This window comes from Pinus tabuliformis, chromosome 4_2, assembly GCF_031772625.1.
Source record: "Pinus tabuliformis cultivar Carrire ecotype Pingquan chromosome 4_2, CPIR1, whole genome shotgun sequence".
Taxonomy (NCBI): domain Eukaryota; kingdom Viridiplantae; phylum Streptophyta; class Pinopsida; order Pinales; family Pinaceae; genus Pinus; species Pinus tabuliformis.
Window position 1 is genome coordinate 716,596,775 of NC_142304.1, and position 22,030 is coordinate 716,618,804.

Sequence of the window (22,030 nt, forward strand, 5' to 3'; positions counted from 1 at the left end):
TCTAAAATGGAACCTTTAGAAGAAAAAGAATCACAGGGTTACTCAACAGAGCATCTAACAGAGGATGCATTCTGAAAAGATAACCACTACATCAAACAACATAATCATTGTGAAAGGAGCATCATGCATGGATGGATTCCTAACACTTCCCTTAGAGAATTTTGTAACCAAATTAGCAGAAAAAACAAAGCATGGAAATGAATTTACAAGAAAAACATGCTGCACATTAAACACCGTGATGAATCCCAAATTTAAAGAGTAGAAAAAGCTTCATTAAAATAATATTCAAGGAAAACTTTACACAGTCCAATGGAAGCCTCACTCTGCTACAAAAATCCAACCATTACACTCTAAAATTCATCAAATATATACAATTAGCTCATCCCTATACTAAGGGAGTTGAGCTCAACCATCTCTCTCAAGATAGAATCAGTTACATTAAATTTGGACCGAATTTCTGAAAATAGGGCTCAAAGATGAACTCGTATCTCTTGAACCATAACACCTGTTACAAAACTGAAAGAGGTTTTTGTAGATAAGATCATGTTTGATAAAAAATTCTCTGAAATTTGGGAAATTCGCTTCTAGTTGCTCGAAATCTGTGCCACAAAATAATCTCTAAACAAGAAATCACTAAATATTTAAATCTGTAAAAATAGGCTGTAAAGATCTAGTCAAATATTCCAATTCACAACACCTGTGAATAAAATGAAAGAGGTTTTTGTTATTTAGTATGTTATTGACAAAAACCTCTTTCAATTTTATAAAATTCATGTCCGTTACATCAGAAAATTATTTTGTATTAAACTTGTCCCTGTGTGCAGCAAATGACCTCAAAACATGCTTAACCAAGAATCAATCATTCATTTCGATCATATCTTTTTATTCAGGAGCCGGTTTTGGGAGTGTGATATACTGTTGGAAATATTTTTCTGAGATGCTTCTGATGAACATGCTTAGGATATGATTTTCATTGAAACCCATGTGCAAAACATCTCTGAAAACAGACATAGTAAGAGTCCATTTTGATCCCTGGTGACAAGCTACGAAGATTGGAACTAACATTGGCCTTATTTGGGATGGAAGCTCCTTGAAGGTGTCAATAACACCATATACCAAATGCCTCATCCATTGGGATATATGGTCACAAACAACTACAAACTTGAACAACTTATTCCAACAAGAAAAACAGACATACTGCAACTTGTACATTAGGAAACTAAAACAAATGCCGAAAACTAAAATTTTTCCTTGGGAAACTTATTTATGTACAACCGTACCCTACTTTGCTAAAAATTACTATATCAAGTGATGATGTAATGCCAAATTAACCAATCAAGCAACTGTAGCAATGATGATGTTTGGCAGTGCTTGAAACAGAACATAAATGTAAATGCTGACAACCATACATGCACAAAATGAGTGTGGTTGTGTAAAAGGAAATCTGGCTTGTTATTCAAACTAAATTTTTTTCCATATATGCCACAATAGGATCAAAGAAACCAGACTCTGTTTGTTGCCCAACTCCTCAATACATGCTTCCAGCTGCAAATTATTAATGCAAACATCCAAGGGCAGCCTTACCTTTCCTTCCTTCTACTGGAAAAGGTCCCCAAAGAATGGGACTTGACAGTCCAGATCCTGGGACTGTATTTGGGTCTCCAATTCAGTTAGATCTTCTTCAATTTTGATGGCAAACTCTTGCAAAAAATTGAGCTTAACTTCATGGCTACATCGACAAGACTTCAAATAAGAAGAAAGAGATGAAGCAAAGTTCTCATCTACCTCATCATCCGTGCACATATCTTCCCATTCTCTAAAGCCTTGAATAGAGGCCACCTCTATTTCAAATTCTTCCTCTTTCTCCATCCATGTTTCAAGAAAGATATGCCAAAAATTTGCAAATGACTTAATAGATCTGATAGGAAAACTTTTGATCCACTGTCTACATTTCCCTTTAAACAAATCATAGAACAATATGATAAAAATATCCTCTTTTTTTACTCTAAGAAATTCTATAAATGTTTTGAAATTTACTACATGTTCAAGAGTCAAAGTCAGATCATCCCCATTGAATTTAGGGCCATTGCTCAAAAAATATGCATCTTTCGGTAATTGATTAGGAAAACCAGGAAGATTAGAAAAATCGATACATGAATACCTTGAACAAATAGAAACAACATCTAAGTCCTTCATTTAGCCAGTGGAGCCACCATCAATACTTTGAAACTCGGGATTTCGAACAATGGAGTCGTCAGGTAGATGATTTCAGCCTTCATATGTGTTTAACTGTTGTCCACCATCAGCAATCAAATCTACAACTTGAACAATCTTTCCCGGAGAAGATCTGTCACCTCATCCCCAGCAATGGCACCAATATGTTAGCACTCAGAATGAACCTCAAGGCTGAGAAGAGGCAATTCTGAGGTAACCACAGACCAAGCTTTTGATCTGGCATCTAGCCCTGCTAGACCAGAGAGGGCTCTCTCTTTGCCAACAAGATGTGGCTGCAATAAATGAATTTAGGCTAGCTATGGAGCGCAGGGATTTGTTTGAAAGGTTTTGGGTCGAAAATAGCAAGAGAAAGGACCATTGGGCTATGGGGTTGATGCCCGTTTTTGTCAGCAAAATTGGGGCAAAGTATATGCAATGTTTAGCCAGATAAAAGATTACAAATGAAAGAAGGAAAGAGGAGAAATCCCACTACCCTGCAGGCATCAAACAGGGGATGGATCTACAATGGCAACTTTAGAAGAAAAAGAAGCACAAGGTTACTCAACAGAGCATCTAATAGAGGATGCATTCTGAAAAGATAACCACTACAGCAAACAACATAATCATTGTGAAAGGAGCATCGTGCATAGATGGATTCTTAACACTTCCCTTAGAGAATGTTGTAACCAAATTAGTAGGAAAAACAAAGCATGGAAATGGATTTACAAGAAAAACATGCTGCACATTAAACGCCGTGATGAATCCCAAATTTAAAGAGCAAAAAAAGCTTCATTAAAATATTATTCAAGGAAAACTTTACACAGTTCAATGGCAGCCTCACTTTACTACAAAAATCCAACCATTACACTCTAAAATTCATCAAATATATACAATTAGTTCATCCCTGTACTAAGGGAGTTGATCTCAACCATCTCTCTCAAGATAGAATCACTTACATTAAATTTGGACCGAATTTCTGAAAATAGGGCTCACAGATGAACTCGTATCTCTTCAACCATAACACCTGTTACAAAAATGAAAGAGGTTTTTGTATATAAAGTTACTTTTTATAACAACCTCTCTCAAATTTTGGAAATTCGTTTCCATATTCTCAAAATCCGTGCCACAAAATAATATCTAAACAGGAAATCACTAAATATTTAAATCTGTAAAAATAGGCTGTAAAGATCTAGTCAAATATTCCAATTTATGACACTTTTGAATAAACTAAAAGAGGTTTTTGTTACATGGATCATGGTTGACAAAAACCGCCTTGGGTTTTTCAAAATTACTTTCCATATGTTGTGAAATGGCTCCGAACTACAATGACTAAAACAGTAAAACAAATGCAAAATTTGTTTTATTTTAATGTAGGCTTCAAATATCACCACATATCTCCCACATAGTAACACCTGTGCATAAAATGAAGGAGATTTTTGTTATTTGATATGTTATTGACAAAAACCTCTTTCACTTTTATAAAATTCATGTCCATTACTTCAGAAACGTATTTTGTAGTAAACTTGTCCCTGTGTGCAACAAATGACCTCAAAACATGCATAACCAAGAATTAGTCATTCATTTCGATCATTTCTGATTTGGGAGCCGGTTTTGGGAGTGTGATATACCGTTGGAAATATTTTTCCGAGCTACTTCTGATGAACATGCTTAGGATATGATTTTCACTGAAACTCATGTGAAAAATATCTCTGAAAACCAGACATAGTAAGAGCCCATTTTGATCCCTAGTGACAAGCTGCGAAGACTGGAACTAACAAATAACATGCTTTGGAGTAGGTTTGATAATTATATCAAAACTTGGACTCTCAATCTATAGAGGAAAAGAACTAGGCGGAGTAGATGAGGAAGGCTTATTACATGCACTTCCAGTAGGAGGACTATAACATTTGGCTCATGTAGCCACCAAAATAATCTCTTGACACATCATCACTGAGGAAGAGTATTTTCATTTTGTGCAACCATTTGGGTTTCCTAAGGAGTAAAAATGTTCATTAAAATAATAAGTGTGTTTGAATTACCTTTGAGAAAATTATTTACATTGGCACAACACAAATTCTTTTTTGTAATGATCCTCATCACAAATAAGACAAGGAAATTTAGGTTTACACTTTTCCTCAGGAGGTTTAGTTTTGGGTTTTTCTTTTTGAGGGATATTTTGTTTAGACTTTATGTTGGCTTGAGGGGGACTGACCCAGGTTTAGCATTAGTTAGCCAAATAAATCCATACACTACTGGCCCTTTCGGCATCAGCCCGCAGAGCGCGAACTGAAGTCTCACCCAAACCAGTATGGGGGGATGTTGGAACCAAGTTTCTGCACCCTTGAGATGGTTGTGATGTCAGTTTATTCCAACTATACCTACCTTCGTGTAGGTGGATTTTATCTCTTCTCTCTCCTTCAGTACCTTCGCGAAGTGTTATAATCGGATTGCGTGCAGCCCTAGCTAGGGGTTGCAGTCCTTTCGCGTTGCTAGAGCAGCAATCTGTGTTGTCTCTCAAACTAGGTTAAGTATCTTACTTATCTTATTCGCAGATCTTAGTTAGCTTCGTGTAAACAAATCTTCTTACTTGCGTTCACTTAACTAATTAATTTATACACATTCACGCATCATATAAGCATTAGAAGTGAAATTCATACCCAATATAACAGATGCATAAACAGGAACTAAATACGCAGAATGATAGAAAACTTCTCTTTATTAATGATTCTCGACAGTTACAGACTCGACTCGCCCTGTGCACTCAGCTGCAAGGGTTCGCGCACCCAGCTGTGGACTACTAGGCCTCTGTGCACTCAGCTGCAGAGCCTCTACCTATGTTACGACCCAAAACTTAAACTTACACTTCAGAGCTATCTCGCATACATCTTCATTGCTTAGAAATTGTGTCTCTAACTACTTAGAGCTTAGCTCTATTTATACAATCCTATGGTCTGCGAACCATGGGTAGATCTTCTATAGCCGAAATTACAATATCAAAATAAGGGCGGACAACCCTATGACTCTTTAACAACTACATGCTCCATGCCCACAAAATGGGGAGTCTTTACATTGGAATTACAAAATTGGACCAAAATCTGGGCTTTAAGCCCCAAAACTGCCCTTGGGGGATCCTGCACCCAACAGGCCCCAAACAGAAACATTGTGACTCACCCTTGAGTCACTCTGTAGGTGCGGAGATCTTAGCGTGAAGACCTCCCAGATCTGTTTGAATCGCTGCAACTTCGGCAGCGCACTGAGCAGCTGCCACCTAGACTTCCTCCACGCGCTGTTCAATGACCGCTGCTGTTGAATTGTTGCCCTAAATCCTCTCCTAAGTTGCTTGCAGTTGTACGAGCTTTGCTTCAATGGAGGTTGTAATTGTATACACCTCATCAATCCATGGTTGTAGGCACGCTTTTAAGACCACTTCTTTGTGCCGAGCGACATCCACCTGTTCCTTGAGCGCCTTTGCCTACTGCATCCGTGCAAGCCTTTGTGTAAGGAAACCATCTGCATGGTCCCTTTTACCTCATCGTATTTATGTTGCAGCTCACGCGCCTCTGTCTCTAGGCACTCCACATTCAGGTCCTCCTGCAGGGTGGTTAGGACCTCGAATGACTATTCGAACAACTTCATGCAGTCTGTCACTACACTATCAATCGTCGCAATCGTTGTCATAACCACGGTGGTATGTTGTTACTTAACCTCCGGCGGGGTTGAAGGCTGAGCCTTCAACTATAGTTCTGTGATCTGCAGGTTCAGCTCCAGCTGAACCTTGGCCATTTTTGATCTTGCGTCGTGCACCCTTGTGGCTAACTTACTAACGCACGCCTCCACCGGTTCCTCTGCTTGAATGGCCAACTCCAAGACCATCCGATAGGCTTCCTCTACTACTTGCATTATCTGTTTGTTCTTGTCCACTACCTCATTGCGCTGCAGGCCCAACTGCTCAATGTTGATGCACTTCTCGCTCATGACTTGTAGAGCGCAACTCTCCTTGGCCCGAAGTTTTGCGGTGACTCCATCTTGTAAGAGGTAGAGTGTCTTTCGAGGGAGCACTGCTATGTTCAACCCAACCCCTTTCAAACTACTCACCATGGGTTTGTCGGCTTCCTTCTCTATAGTAAGGGCCCCATCTAGTAGCACGATTGTATTGGTCACCCTTGTGCACAAAATTTCCTTGATAGCTAAAGTGACGACTGCGAGGCTGGTGGACACTGCGCCAATGTGTGGAGCGCGAACCTACAACTCCTACAACTCTGTCCGAAGAGCCCCCAATACCAGTTGTTGTTGTTCTTCAAATTGTTGGAGGACCTCCTAGTGACATCCCTCACCATTTCTCTGATGTCATGCAAATCCCCCTCAATCAGGGTGATTGGGTCGAATGATGTCTTCGATGCCTTTGTTTTCTTTCATGGCATTGTCTGCTCTTGCGGTCATGGATGCTTGAGCTAGGTGGACATCATCTTCGGGTCTGAACCACCTTGTTCCGTGTCTGTCTCTAGTTCAAGTGAAGGTGACTTCTGTCCTTCGTGCTCTTCTCATCCTGTTCTCTGCTACTGTTATGCCAAATTCACAGCATCACGTGCTACCTGGGCCTTAGCTACTGCTTCTTCTTTCCTGCGCTTTTCTGTCAGCTACACCATTCGAAGCTTTGTCTCTTCCTTCTTCCACTGCATGGTGGACTTATCCATTTCCACCGCAGATTCAGCTGGAGTGCGCCACTCAGGTGGCCAAGACTTAAGGACTTCGAATATTACATCATCGGTCACCAGGTATGGTAAATCATGCCATGTCTTCGTAGGGTCCTTCCGCGCCCTGATGAAGATGTGGTGGAAATATGCTTTGAACTCTGCAAAGCTCTCCAAACTATTATAGACTGTGGGTGATAACCGCGGCTTGCGATTAATCCCCATCTGGATGTTCATCTCCATTAGCACCCAGAAGATCTTTCTTTCTATGATCCGTTGCACATCCTTGGTTGCCCACATCGAAGTGTACTTCACTACCTCTGGAAGGTTTCGTGCGATCAAAGGGAACTAGCTATCTTTAGGCAGCTCCCATGCCACCAATACGATCAACAACAGGAGCCATGCGTAATGAAATGTTTTTCCCTGCTCCTGTGCCTCGTGGGAGTTCGCAAGGAACTTGCCACATAGATAGTTCACCTAGTTGAACTAGACCCCTTTTGCGCATTGCGCCACTAGTGCAACCACTAGCACGGGAACCTCATTCGCACGACAATTCCACATCACCTTCCTTGCGAGTATTTGTGTCGCGACCTTAACTACAAGGTTGTTAATGCTGGAGATGCCATACCCTCACTTCTTCTTCTCCAACTTAAACTTCTTTTTCATTACCTCCGGGAGGGCCAACTCGCTACCTTTTCCCTCTGAAATGTTTTCTTGGTCCTCTCCTGAACAAGGTAGCTATGTAATACAGTGAATTAGATGGTTTGTGATGGGGATGGGCTCCTCCAGCCACAAGCACCCATCATGCACCAAGCAGAGGAGCTGCTTGATAATGAAGATGATCATTCGGGCGCAGTGGTAATGAGGCACCCAGAGTAGGTTTAGCAATCATGCTTTCTCTACACCTTTGAGCCATGTGCACACCTCTAATTGAATTATTCCAAAAGTCTCGTCAATCCTCTAGCGCATTAGCTTCGCAGTCGCTAAATGCAGGAACTTCTCGTGGTCTGGGAGGTCCCAATCTTCAAGTTTAAACACAGGAACCCGCCCCAAGTGCAGTCCCTCAAAGATAATATCATTTGGGAGTAGGGGAGTTTGTAGAGAGCTCTTGCTCTCATCTATATCCTTCGACACCTTGGATTTTCCCTTTCATGGAGGAACATATTTAGGTAACCGGGTAATAGGGTCTGCACCCTAGGTTTCAACTTCCATCTCTTCATACTCCTCCTCCACCAAGATTTCTTCAGATTCCTCCTCATCGGCCTCCAAATTAATGGCCTTCCCCTTTTCCTGCAATGTGAGCTTGGTTCTTAGTGGATTTCTAGGCGAGACACACACCAGGATCATGGCCTGCTTATCCTTCTTAGGTCTCGGTGTTCATGGTGATTTAGGGACCTCAACGATTATTCCGACACTCTCTCGAGCTTCCACTTCCACAATTTCCTACGTGGCTTCCTCGGCTATCACTACTCCTATGTCCATGGCTTCTTCGGGTGCTAACATAGTGCTACTCCATAGTTCCTTTAGTGTCTTGGGTAGTTGCTCAAACAACGAATTCACTTTCAGAGTCTCGAATAAGTCTCGGTTCATGAATACTTGAGCGCGCAACAACCCAGTTCTCAAATTTCCAAGTGTTGTTTGCTGGACAGACACTTGTAATTTATAGCACCTTTCGAATTTGAATTCGACCATTGCCCCCACATTCGGTCCATTAATGCTAGACTGGCAGCAGATTTCCAAGAGTCTAACCCATAAAGTTCACCTTAAATGCTTGCCGCCCACTCCATTTGGCCTCAAGCCAACTATCAAATCATGAATAGTGACTTTAACGATCACTTTCCGGCAGACCTACGTGCCAGCGAAGCTGTCTTCGCGCTGTCGCAGAACCTGTGACACTTTGTTACTGCGTGCAGTCCTACCATTGCGCAATTCCCGGGCAGAGTAGTTTATAGTCTCGTGCCTATTTTCAGCTGCTTGGAGTGCTAAGACTATGCCACTTTCATATAGTCACATCGCCGGATCACCAGTGTATGGCTTCAAGCGACTGCCATTCACCTTTCCTGGGAAGGGTTCTCCATTTAACTTGACCAGTTGTATCGCGCCTCCATCAGTAATCTCCTTAATAATATACAGCCCTAACCAATGCATCCTAAACTTTCCGAAGAATTTATCAAACTTACTATCATACAACAAAACTATATCGTTTACCTTGAATGTGTGTAGCTTGATGTGTCGATCGTGCCATGCCTTTTCACGCTGCTTTTGGACCTGCTGGTGAAATCCAACCAAAAGTCATTCTTCTTCAAGCTCATCCAACTGCATGAGCCTCTCCTCCAGGGCTTCGCGATCCGTCATACCTGTGAGTGCTACTATGTATAGACTAGGCACGATATTCCATAGGCATCATGGCTTCCACTCCATAGACAAGCCTAAAAGGTGTCTATCCCATGAATTTCTTACATGTCGTCTGATAAGCCCATAACACTCTAGGTATGCGTAGGTCCCAATCACTTTGCTGTGCATTGCATACCTTAGTCAGCATGTTTTCAAGAAATTTGTTTAACACCTCCACTGTCTTGTTAACCTGTGGGTGATAAGGTGTGCTCTTTTGATGATACACCTGAAATTCCTCCATTAATGCATTGATCGTCTTGTTCAGGATGAGTGTACTGTGATCACTCATCAAGATATTTGGACATCCAAATCGCATCAGTACGTGTTCAAATAGAAACTTCGTGGCAGTCATGCCCATGCAATCCTTCACCGGCTGCACTTCTGCCCAACAAGTCAAATATTCTGTCGTAGTGATAATATACCTCGCGCTTGTCTTTCCTTGAGGTTTAATAGGTCCTACAAAATCTATTGCCCACTTTTCGAAAGGTTGCAACGTCATTTTTGGATTCAAAGTCATTTCATCCCTCCGTGATGGCCTTCCTGTCCACTGACATACATCACATTCCTTGCAATATGCTTTTAAATCCTAATGAAGGGTTGGCCACCACAACCCGACGCATAGAATCTTTTGTGTGGTTGCTCTTCCTGCATAATTTCCTCCCGTGGCACCCCCATGAGCATCCGCGAGGATGCTTCTTTGTTCAAACTCAAGTACATACCTTCACAATATTTCATCGTTCCCGATATTATATGGATGCCTAGCAATGGCAGAGAAATCTGTTGTAGGTACCACTAATTCCTTCTTCTATTAGACATAGTATCCTTCTGGCGCAATTCCAGTTGTTAGAAAGTGTATTATATCTTCAAAATGTCCATCCTCTATGCACACAACAAAGAGCCGCGCTTCAAGTAATCTGTCCTCCAAACTAGTAGGTTCCTCCCCTGTCTCGATGCGTGATAGGTGGTCTGGTCCCGCGGTCAATTGTCTAGGCTTCACAACAACTTCACAGTCATACTCTTGGAACAATAAAATCCATATGCAAATTCACCCCCCCAAGTAATCCGTCCTCCAAACTAGTAGGTTCCTCCCCTGTCTCGATGCGTGATAGGTGGTCTGGTCCCGCGGTCAATTGTCTAGGCTTCACAACAACTTCACAGTCATACTCTTGGAACAATAAAATCCATATGCAAATTCACCCCCCCAACGCAAGCTTATTGACTAGGTACTTTAGCACGAAGTGAACTATATACATCTTAAAGTGGCCCCCTAGCAAGTAGTGTCAGTACTTCTCGAGCACATACACCATATCTAGCCCCTCACGCTCAGTGGTGGAATAATTATTCTTTTCCTTGGATAATGTATGGCTTGTGAACACGATAGGGTGATCCAAGCCTTCTCCGCCATCCTGCGTTAGTACTGCCCCCAGTGCTATACATAATGCATCGACATGTACATGGAACTCTTTCTTCCAGTTCGGGAAGACTAGAATCGGTGCAATAACCATCTTTTCTTTCAATAGATCCAAGCTTTTCTTGCGGTCATCATTCTAGTAGAATGTGACATCTTTCTTCAACAATTTTTCCATCGGCGCGGTGATTTGGCCATAGCCTTTGATAAACTTTCTGTAATATCCCATATGTCCCAGAGTAGCACATAGCTATTTCACACTTCTCGGCGCTTCAAAGTTCGGAATCACTGTGATCTTCACAGGGTCTACCATCAGCCATTGTTTGCAAAGCAGATGCCCCAATAGGTTCCCAAAAGGAATGAGAAACAAACACTTCTTGAGGTTGAGCGTGATTTGGTATCTTCGACAGGTATCTAGTATCAAGCACAAGCTCGCTACATGGTGCTTAACCAGCCCAAATACATTCTAGTCCCCAAAATAGACCTCCAAGAACTTATGAATATATTCCCTGAATTTCGCAACAACCACGCGCGAAAAGATAGCCGATGCATTCTTCAATCCAAATAGCATGACAATATATTGAAAGAAACCCCACTCAATCGCGAAGGTTGTCTTGTTCCTATCGTTCGGTGCGATTTTGATCTGGTGGTACCCCGAGAACCCATCAGTGAAAGAATAAGCTTCCTGAATGCCTAAATTTTCCAACACCTCATTCGTGAATGAAGTTGAGAAAGGATCATGCACACATGTGTCATTCAGTTTTCTGAGATCCACACATGTCCTTATCTCTTCCTTCTGTGTCTTCTCTTGCACCACCATCGGACTTACCCAATCATATTCCTCCACAGGCTCAATGATACCTGCTGCGAGCATTTTTTCTAGTCCTATGCGGACCTTCTCCTTGTATTTTGGATTTAAGCGGTAATGCCTCTACTTAACTAGATTCGCGTCGGGCATTAATGTGATCTTCATCACTCCTAGATCTCCGATTATTCCTTTCAAATTCATAAACTTGGTCAGGAATAAGTCCTGATATTTACCGGGTAATTCAACGACCTTATCCACCGTCGTGTCGTCCCAGTAGTCTCCGACATTCGAAAATTTGGGTTCTGCCTCTGTACCAATGTTCACCTGCTTAGTTTTCACTGGCGCGGTTATATCAAGGTTCTCAATTTGTGGTCCTTGAACCTCATGGTGGCCTTCTGTTTCTGGAATGTTAATATTCTGTGGATCCTCATTCTCCTCTTTAGTAGTTACATTATAACATCCCAACGCACGACTCAGTTGACTAGCCCATTCAGGTTGAATCAAGTCTAATGGCTCCTGTGGTATCCTAAAGATGCCTGCTTTCACCTCTTGTAGCGCTTCATCAATACTGTCCCACCCATCCTCAAAACTGAAGGTCATCATGAATCCTTCACACAGGATATCCCATTCACCTATCCCATGCTGGAGCTCTGTTTCTATATACCAGTTCATTGGTATAACATCTAGGGTATGACAGAACAGGTGCACCCACTCAAGTTGTGGATTTTCTCCATAGGCCTGCGTCCACTAGGCCAAATGCGCACGTGGATCATCCTTCCCATCATACTTGTCTGTCAGTCACACCTTAGCTTCCCAAATTGTGTTCACATCATTCTCCTACATTCGCACCAATCATCAAAGCTTCCTTTGTGCATACCCCGCCATCTTGCGGGCGTAGCGCGCAGTACCTAGTCCAGGCCTGGAAGCGTTTCTTTTTTGGGCCTCCTTTTTGAATGCATCTAAGAAGGTATCTACCTCATTTAGACCATCATAAGTAGGCATATTTCTTACTTCCATTGACACACAGTGCAATGACCGAGTCATCATGTTGCAATTCAGCGTAGTTACTTCATGTAACCGATTCTGCCATCATTCTACTTATTCATGAGAATCCAAAGTTCAGGAACTCTCGTGGTCCCATGTAATCCATCCATCCATGGTGGGATTCACTTAGTCTTGGTCTCATGCTGTTATCTTGTAGATGCAGTCTAGATCATCATCACTCTCATAGTTGCGGACCAGTTTTGTATAGCAGGATCCAAGGGTATTATTACGTGCAATGACTTGCTCTCAAAGATCATCTTCTACTTCTTTAGATTAATTACCCTGTTCATATCAGTAGCCCAATCAATTCCCAAGAGCACGGGGTATGAATTGCTATCATCAAAAATCTCTACTACTTCAAAATCTTCCAACGCACTTGCTCCCTCAATATCCACAGTTACTCTCTACAATCGCCCCATGGGTATGATTTTCTACTGGTTCGCCATTCTCAGTTAAATCGGAGACCATTGTAGTGCGGGTCTCCACATTCACTCCCATGTCTGCTTTGATAGAGCATTCACATCTGATCCCAAATCCAGAATGACTTGATCCATCATGTAATCTCTAATCTGCGCGGTGAGTCTCATTTCACGCCCTGTCCTTGTTTTATGTTTTCTGATCTTCCAAACTACACGTGGTTCTCCTAGCATTGTCCCAAAACATTTGTTGATGAGTTCCTATAACTCTTTCACATCGTTACTATCGCACAGTAACTTTATACAGGTTTCTAAGAAATTTGTGAGCATGGAGGGATCCATTTCCAGCTCAGACTGATCTTTTCTTCCTGATGTGGAGGCCTCAACGAAGCTCTTCTTAGCTTCCATGAAGGTTTCCCGAGTGTGCTCCAAATCAAACTCATCTTCTTTCGCTGGGGCTTTGCAAATCGAAGTACTGTCTTCTAGTTGTTTCCCCTTGTCATCTCCCATCGTGATTCCACTTCAGAGCACTATATTTACGTTCAAATCTTCCTCATGCAACTCAGACCTCATCATCTGCAGGTTCTGAGTTGAGGGAGGTGGTAGCGTTCCTTTGTCACGGATCCTAGCTATTAGCATAGGACAATGTTCTGTCTTATGATCAAACAATGTGCAATACTTGCACGACGGGCGCATTGGATTAGTGCAATTGTGGGCATAGTGTCCTGTCCCTCCATAATTGTAGTAAATCAACTGTCAGCGACCTCTACCGGGTCCTCCTCTGCCTCGGCCTCTTTCGTGCCCCTGAAATCCTGTCCACGCCATTCCTGCATTCTGGTCAAGGGGCCGCGTTTCGAACAGAACCCTGTAGGTGGGAGTTCTATCCATCATCAATTCATAGCTCCTACAAGTATGCTCATCATGTCCCACCGACCTACAAAAGTTACAGAACAACTGTTGTGGAGTTTGCATATACTTCTGTAACAAGTGGTAGTTATTCATGGCATGCTTTCTGGCTACTTGATAGATAGCGCACCACAAAGTAGGCATCGTACTAGGTCCTGCTAGGTAATTTGGTCCTGGTAGCATCGTCATTTCTTTGAATCCAACAATTGACTACGCTTTAGATTTAGGCCTGCTAAATTCCCTATTCAGTGTTTCTTCGATGTCTGCTACTCTCGCATTCGGGTTATCGTTGGAGTACTTATTATACGAGGTCAGCACACGATCCTGCAGGACGCTAACCTATGTTGCTTTCTTTATATGGTCATCTATAACACCTTGAGCTTCCCATACAGCCTTCACTATGAACCAGAATTGGTCTGAATCCTCATTTCCCAAGCCTTTGAACAAAGGAAACTTCACTATGCTCACCATACTGAATTGTGGTGGTGGTGGAGGTGGTATGGGTGAAGTTGGAGGTGATGGAGGTGAAGCTGGTGGTGGTGTGGGTGGAGGTGGTATTTGCGGAAATCCTTGCCTTATCAGATGAATAGCACTTCGTGGAGAGACCTTCGTGATCCCTTCCTCGTCCCCTCGTAGAGGTGAAATCAAGGGGCTATGCTCTAGACCCTTATTTCCTTTGCTTATGTAAATTATTCTGCTTGGCGTAGACTCGAACATCAAGGTAACTACATAACCCATTTTTTTCACAACAACATTTTAATCCAAGTATTCAGAGATTTTATGTACTTACCTCACAATCCTTTGAGAAAGCGTCACTCTGCCTCACTATAGCTGACTGAGGTGTCAACCGTGAACTCAGTAACAAATCCTCCTATAATGCGATCAAACCAATGATCAATGGCATGTGTAATCTTATCCTCTGATGCTTCCAATCTTCGCACTAGCTTTGGGGTTCACGCAATAGCTTAGTAGGGAAGGACATGAAAAAGATTTCATGGATCTCTTTATATAGGTAGCTATCTAACCAATGTTCTTTTGACAGTTGTGAATTGTTTTCCTGTGCCGCGAACTGGTGAATTCTTCTATCCAACCAGCCTTCGATTTATTTTTTAGTTGGATTCCAATGATACAACATCACACATCTCTTATGTAGATTTTGGTTCTGGCAAAAAAACCATTTGTTGGCTTGAGGGGGCCTGACCCAAGTTCCGTGTTAGTTAGCCAAACAAATCCCTACACTACTGGCCCTTTCAGCATCAGCTCGTGCAGCGCGGACTGAAGTCTCACCCAAACCAATATGGGGGAATGCTAGAACCAAGTTTCTGCACCCTTGATATGGTTGTGATGTTGGTTTATTCCAACTATTCCTGCCTTCGCGCAGGTGGCTTCGCTCTCTTCTCTATCCTTCAGTACCTTCGCAAAGAATTACAATCGGCTTTTGTGCAACCCTAACCAAGGGCTGCAGTCCTTTCGCGCTGCTAGAGCAGCGATCTGTGCTGCCTCTCAAACTAGGTTAAGTATCTTACTTATCTTATTAGAAAATATTAGTTATCTTCGCGTAAATAGATGTTCTTACTTGTGTTCACTTAACCAATATATTTATACACATTCGCACATCATATAGGCATTAGAAGTGAAATTCATACCCAATATAACATATGCATAAACAGTAAATAAATACGCAGAATGATAGAAAACTTCTATTTATTAATGATTCCCAATGGTTACATACTCGACTCGCCTTGCGCACTCAGCTGCAAGGGTCCATGCACTCAGCTGCAAAATACTAGGCCTTTGCTCATTCAGCTACAGAGCCTCTACCTACGCTACGACCCAAAACTTAAACTTAGACTTCCAAGCTATCTCCCATACATCTTCATTGCTTAGACATTGTGTCTCTAACTACTTAGAGCTTAGCTCTATTTATACAATCCCATGGTCTGTGGACCATGGGTAGATCTTCTACAATCGACATTACATTATCAAAATAAGGACGGACAACCCTATTACTCTTTAACAACTACGTGCTCCGTGCCCACAAATGCAAAGTCTTTACATTGGAATTACAAAATTGGACCAAAATCTGGGCTCTAAGCCCCAAAACTGCTCTTGGGGGATCCCGCACCCAACGTTTTCCTTTCCCCTTTTATTACTTCTAGGTTGTGGAGATCTATTAATTGATGTGGATTTAAATGCATTAATCTCAGAAGTAGTGACAAGAGTAGTAGTAGAAGGGGAATCGTTTTTAGTTGCAATAGTGGGAGTAGTCTTTGAATTAGAATGATTAAATGGTTTATTTTTTATTATTGATTAATATAACCAATCACATCATTAACAACATGAGATCCTCTAGAAGGAAATCAGGTAGGATCATTCGATGGGTGACGATCATGAGAAATCAAATCATATAGGGTGCCAAACTACAAATATACAATATCCAAATTTTGGGCATGGGCAATAACTTGCTCTTGAGTGTAACAACCCTTAGTTGATTTTCCATCGAAATAAAATAAGACCAAGTTCATGGGACACACATTCCAAGATGAATGGCAGGAAAACATTATAGTAGGCATCATTGGTGATTTATTAATGGCTATGGAAAGGGGCAAAGGTAAAGAGGTAATAATTGGCATTTAATTATGAGAAATAAAGGAAAATAGGAGAAAAGGAAGTTGAAGAGACACAAATATGCATGCAATGGAAATTAGAGAGAAAATGAAGAAAAATGATACATCAATGATAAAAAGGCATTAGAGAAACAATTCACAATTTTTGGTCAGTTTTGGCTTGGATCAGTTACAAAGAGAGAGAGAGAGAAAGAGTGCAAGAAAGCAAGCAAAGGAAAGAAAAGGACTAGCAAAGGAAGGAAAAGGACAAGCAAAGGAAAGCAAGGGAGAGGAAGGAGAAAGTTGGATCAATAGCTACAACATAAATATCTTGCAAGTAACAAGTTGCATGTTTGATTTCCTTATTGGGGTGTGAATGCATGGTACATGAATTTGATTATTTGGTTCACTTTTTATCATTGGAATGGGTTTTGTCTAGATTGACTGTGGTCTCAAACTTTCCTTTCCATTTCCGAATAGCCATGGTGTGATGGAATTCATTCTTGGTTGAGCTTTGGATTGCCATAAGGTTTTGTATCCAATTGAGATGGTCTCAGGAAAATCCCAAGGGTTAGGGGTGGACATGGTATTTGTAACAACCACTATCTGATTTCCTATGTAAAAATAAAAATAAGACTAAAGTCATGGGAAACATATTCCAAGTTGAATTTTGGGTAAAACATAGTGTTGTGGATCAATTTTGATTAATTTATGGCTATGGAAATTGGCAAAAGCAACGAGGCATTAATTGGAATTTATTTATGAAAATAAAGGAAAATAGGAGAAAATGGATATGAAAGGTTACAAATTTGCATGAGGAGAAAAAGAAAAATGAAGTAAAATAAAGAAAATAGAGGTCTCAATGAAAAAAAGGCTTTTGAGGATCAGTTCACAACTTTTGTCAGTTTTAGCTTGGAGCTCTCTTATATTCTCCTACTCTCTCATACTCTTGCACACTTAGAGAAATCTTGGAGAATTATTGGATCATGCTTGGAGCACTATAGTTTTTATATCGATTAGAGAAAGAAGGCAAGGGAAACCAAGAAGGCACAAGGGAACATGTGGATCAACAACTATAGTGGAAATGCTTTGGAGGTAACAAGTTTCATGTGTTATTTCTTTGCTTATTTATGGATGCTTGGTATATGCATGTGATTAGATAGTTAAGTTGTGTCATTGGTATGGAGGATTGCCTAGATTGACAATGGTTTTAGCCTTGCCTTTAAATTTCCTAGGTATCCATGGTGTTGTGGGTTTTTCCACTTGATTGTTTCCTGGTTGGTTCTCATAATTCCTTATGGATGTGTGTTGGAACAAATTCTCTTGAAACCCTAGAACAAGTTGGGTTGAGTTACTAGTCCTAAAGTCTAGGTTGGAAAAATGCTTTGGAGCCCTTGGTGGGTTGACTTACTAGTCTTGGAGCCGAGTTGGACAAACACTCTAGAGCCCTAGAAGGTTTTGGGTTGAGTTACTATTTCCTGGACCCTTGGACTTGGGTAGAGACTGATTTGGTTGGTGTGAGTGATGTACGACCGTGAGGTGGAATCACTAGTTGAGGGTTGAGGTGGTTTGGCCTCTGGAAGACCTGGTTCGGTTTTTCTTGGTTTATTCCATGATATCCATCATTCACACTTGGAATAGGTGGGGGGGTGATTGGAAAAAAGAGATAATTGGTTTAGCCCAATTTATGGTCGGGTGGTACATGGAAGTCCCTTACTTGGTTGGTAATTTCATATGTTAATAAGAGTTATTATCCTATTGTGATTCATGTATATTTGTTGGTAATTTGTTGGTGATATTGTGGTTGGGATGACATGGTCTATATGTTGGTTATTTTTTGGTTATATGTTGTTCATATGATGTGTCTCCTCTATGATTATTGCTAGTAATTGTTTAGCTACTAATCAGTTGGTGAATGTGTAGAATAATAAGTGTTGTTGCAGCTATGTGGAGAGGGCATAGGGATTTCTCAATTATTCTTAGCTGGATCTCAGACTTTTATGATTAGATATGCATTCATGCATGTGTTTGAGAAAATGTTTGTTATGTTCTAGGAAATCTATGTCAAGTTATTCCTTCAAGTTTGTATGTTTAGCATTGTTGTCATGTCATTATTGATTTTGAGAAGTTTCAGGAAGTTCTAGGAAGTGGTCTAGAGGCTAACCTAGAATTTAGGCTCAGATCTCAGGACTACACCTTTTGAACTAGACAAATTGGGTCACAAATACTCCCAAGTAGGTTTGTGCATGCAATTGGGGATTATAACCACATGGAGGCCCTGTCAAGCATGCAGTTGGGGGTTAAATTTTGTGAAAAGGAGCCCCAACTCAAGGTTTGGTCACCTGGGTTGGTTCTTTGGCCCTTTAGTATCCTATATCCTTGAGAGATGAGGTTATTTGTATGTTTGTGGTTAGTTTGTCTACCCCACTTTCATAACTGATGCTTGGAGGTCGGGTCATGTCATAGTAACTCCTCGTCTCATGTTTACCCTAGCAGAACAGTGAAACTAGGTAAATGTGGGAAGGGTGGTTATAGATTGGTATCAGAGATCTCAAGTTCAAGCACTTGGACTAGATGGGTCGAATGTGTTTGTCATGCATGCATGTTAATGTTTATGTGGAATTTATGCATGCATTGTCATGGTTATGGTTGTCGTGGATGAGGTCATTATTGTAGTTATGTCGTCGTGTTGAGGTTGATGATGTCGTTATGTTATGACAATTGATATGTTTATTTCATTATATATATATATATATATATATATATATATATATATATATATATATATATATATATATATATATATATATATATATATATTGTGCTAATTCAGATTGATTTTGTAGACAAGGTAGCCTCCCCTAAACTTACGTGAGGTATGTTGATTATGTTTATATTTGGTTTATCTGACATGGGATGCTTGTAGGAAGTACAAATGATGACATGCAAAATGGTGGACTATATTTCACATTACTCTCCCTATAGATCATATGAACAACATCGTGATGAGTACTCCCCTGATGTAGAAGATACATTGAGAAGATTGAAAGTAGAGATTAAAAGTTGTAAGGAAAATAATGACAGAATCATTCAATCACATGAAAGACTTGCTAGGGGATAAGATAATCAAGTAGAGGTTAATGCAGTGATTCTTTAGAGTCTATCATATTATTAGAGATGAAGACTTCTTAGGATCAATCATGGATAAGAGGAAAGGACCAATGGGGCATATGGAAATAGCTCTCAATTAGGATACAAGTTTGAAAAGGATGACACAATCATCAATGGTAGGTTCTTCGATACACCTGACAGTTGTGGGTTCTATTCTAGTTCTAGTTTAGAGAGACAACATCGTCATCACTATCACCATCCATATAGGAGGAGTGATAATTAGTACTTTCCAAACGAGTTAAAGAAAGAAAAGCCTCCTACATTTGATGGAGAAATGAAGAAGTCAAAACATGAAAAATCTTGGTTGCTTGGGATCAATAAATTTTTCAGATTGCATTATTATTCATAAAATATGAAACCAGGGATAGTTACTTTTAGTCTTAAAGGAAAAGTACATTGGGTGGGAATATTTGAAGAATATTAGAGGAATTTGAGAAGAGGAGCTGACTTGGAGTGAGTTCGACAGAATTTTTAGGAAGAAGTATATATATGAAAGATACTATGGTGATAGGGAAAATGGTTTCTATGAGTTGAAGATGCGATCTATGCCTGATGAGGAGGATACTAGAAAATTACTGGAGTTATTGAGATATGTACCTTATCTTAAGGAGGAGAAAGAAAATATTCATAGATTCATTGGTGTGTTCTCGGTATCATTCAAAGAAAGGATTGAGTTTGTTAAGCCTAGATCGTTGGACAAAGCCATCAGAAAGTTGAAGCACTATTATGAGCAAATGAAGCGCACAACTGGTTCTAAGCATGATTGGAAATATAATGAGAAGAATAAATGAAAGTGGGCTAAGAAGAGAGGAAAACCTCAGGATACATATGAAAAATAGAATGTAGCACCATACAAGAAGTTCAATGCAATTGATAGAGGATATGGATTTTAGTCTAAGGAGTAGAACAAGGGTGATTGCAGGAAGCCTTTGCCGTGTTGGACTTGTGGCAAGGATCATCACAGGAGAGATTATCCACAACATCAAGGTGGAAGACGTAAACTTACAATGATCAGGAGGCACAAATAGTTGGGGATCTTGGACAGAGTATTCCCCAGATTTATGCAACATTTGATAATAGGTAGGTTGATCATGAATCGTCCACAACTACAACAACAATAGAAGATTTTTTCATTTTTTGATGTAAAATGAGGTTTCCCTGGGTGCCCATGGACGAACAGGGGTTTTTTGAACTGGTTTCCCATGCGGTGGATCTTGGCGGCCATGGATGAGGTTCGGGAGCTGGTTGCTGTGGGTCAGAAGCCTCTGGGGTCTGTAGTTTATTGCTATCATTACGTCGTGAATGGATTCCGGATTATGTGAAGCGCGGGAGTGGCCTCACGAAAGTGAGTCAGTGGGTTTAGAAACTGCATTTGAAGATCTCCTTTCCTGTTGGGGACATGATGTGTCCGAGGAAAACCTGCTATATTATTTTCCGAAGAAGGCAGTGAAGTCAGGTATCTTGGATAAGGCAGTGGAAGCAGGAGTAGTGAATCAAGACGCCCTTGAACAGATATCTGAAAAAAATTTGATGCTGAAAGGAATGTTCCCAGCTTAACAAGGTCCATGTCCAAAGAAGAGGCTGGAGGGGAGTCGAACGGATCCGGAGAAGAGGGACAAAAGCAAAGCCAGGTCTCAGCTTCGGCTGTTGGGGTAACTAGGATGGCCGTGGAGTTAAATGAAGGTAACATTTTTCTGTCTGAAAGGCATTCTGAGCTGTTTGAGGCAGCAGAGGGAGAAGCCAAGACGGAGGTAGTGGGTGGAAAGAGGAAGAAGTCCAAACTCTTCAGAAAAAAGGAGGAGAGGCCTAGCTGTGTTTTTGGAGTGGATATCCATATAGACCAGGCGCTGGAAGCCTCAGAAACCTTCTTAGTTGGTAGAGTACGTGGAAGAAAGTTCTCGGCTGCCTTCATCAAGGAATGGGCTCAGGCTGAATGGAAAGATGCTCCAGGTTAGCTAGAAGAGATCAAGATTCTTGATAGAGGTTGGTTCTGTATTCCGTTTGGACAAAAGGAGCATGTCAAATGAGTGTTGGAAAAGCATTGGAGTCTAGGGAAGAGGCCTATCTTATTCAGGAAATGGTCGCCCCTTTTCGATGCCCAGAAAGAAAAAACAGAGGAGTTTCTAGTTTGGGTCAAATTACCGGGTCTTCCTATTCAATTCTGGACTGACTCAACCTTCTCTTCAATCGGAAACACTCTGGGTAAGTTTCTCGACACAGACAAAACTTATTTACACACTCATGATTGGAGTGTTGCTCGCCTTCTGGTAAGTTTAAATCCCAGAGAAGGTTTGGTGGATGTTATGCTCCTGAAGTATCGTGGTCTAGAGTTTATTTAGACTCCAGACTATGAAAACCTCCCTTTTAGATGT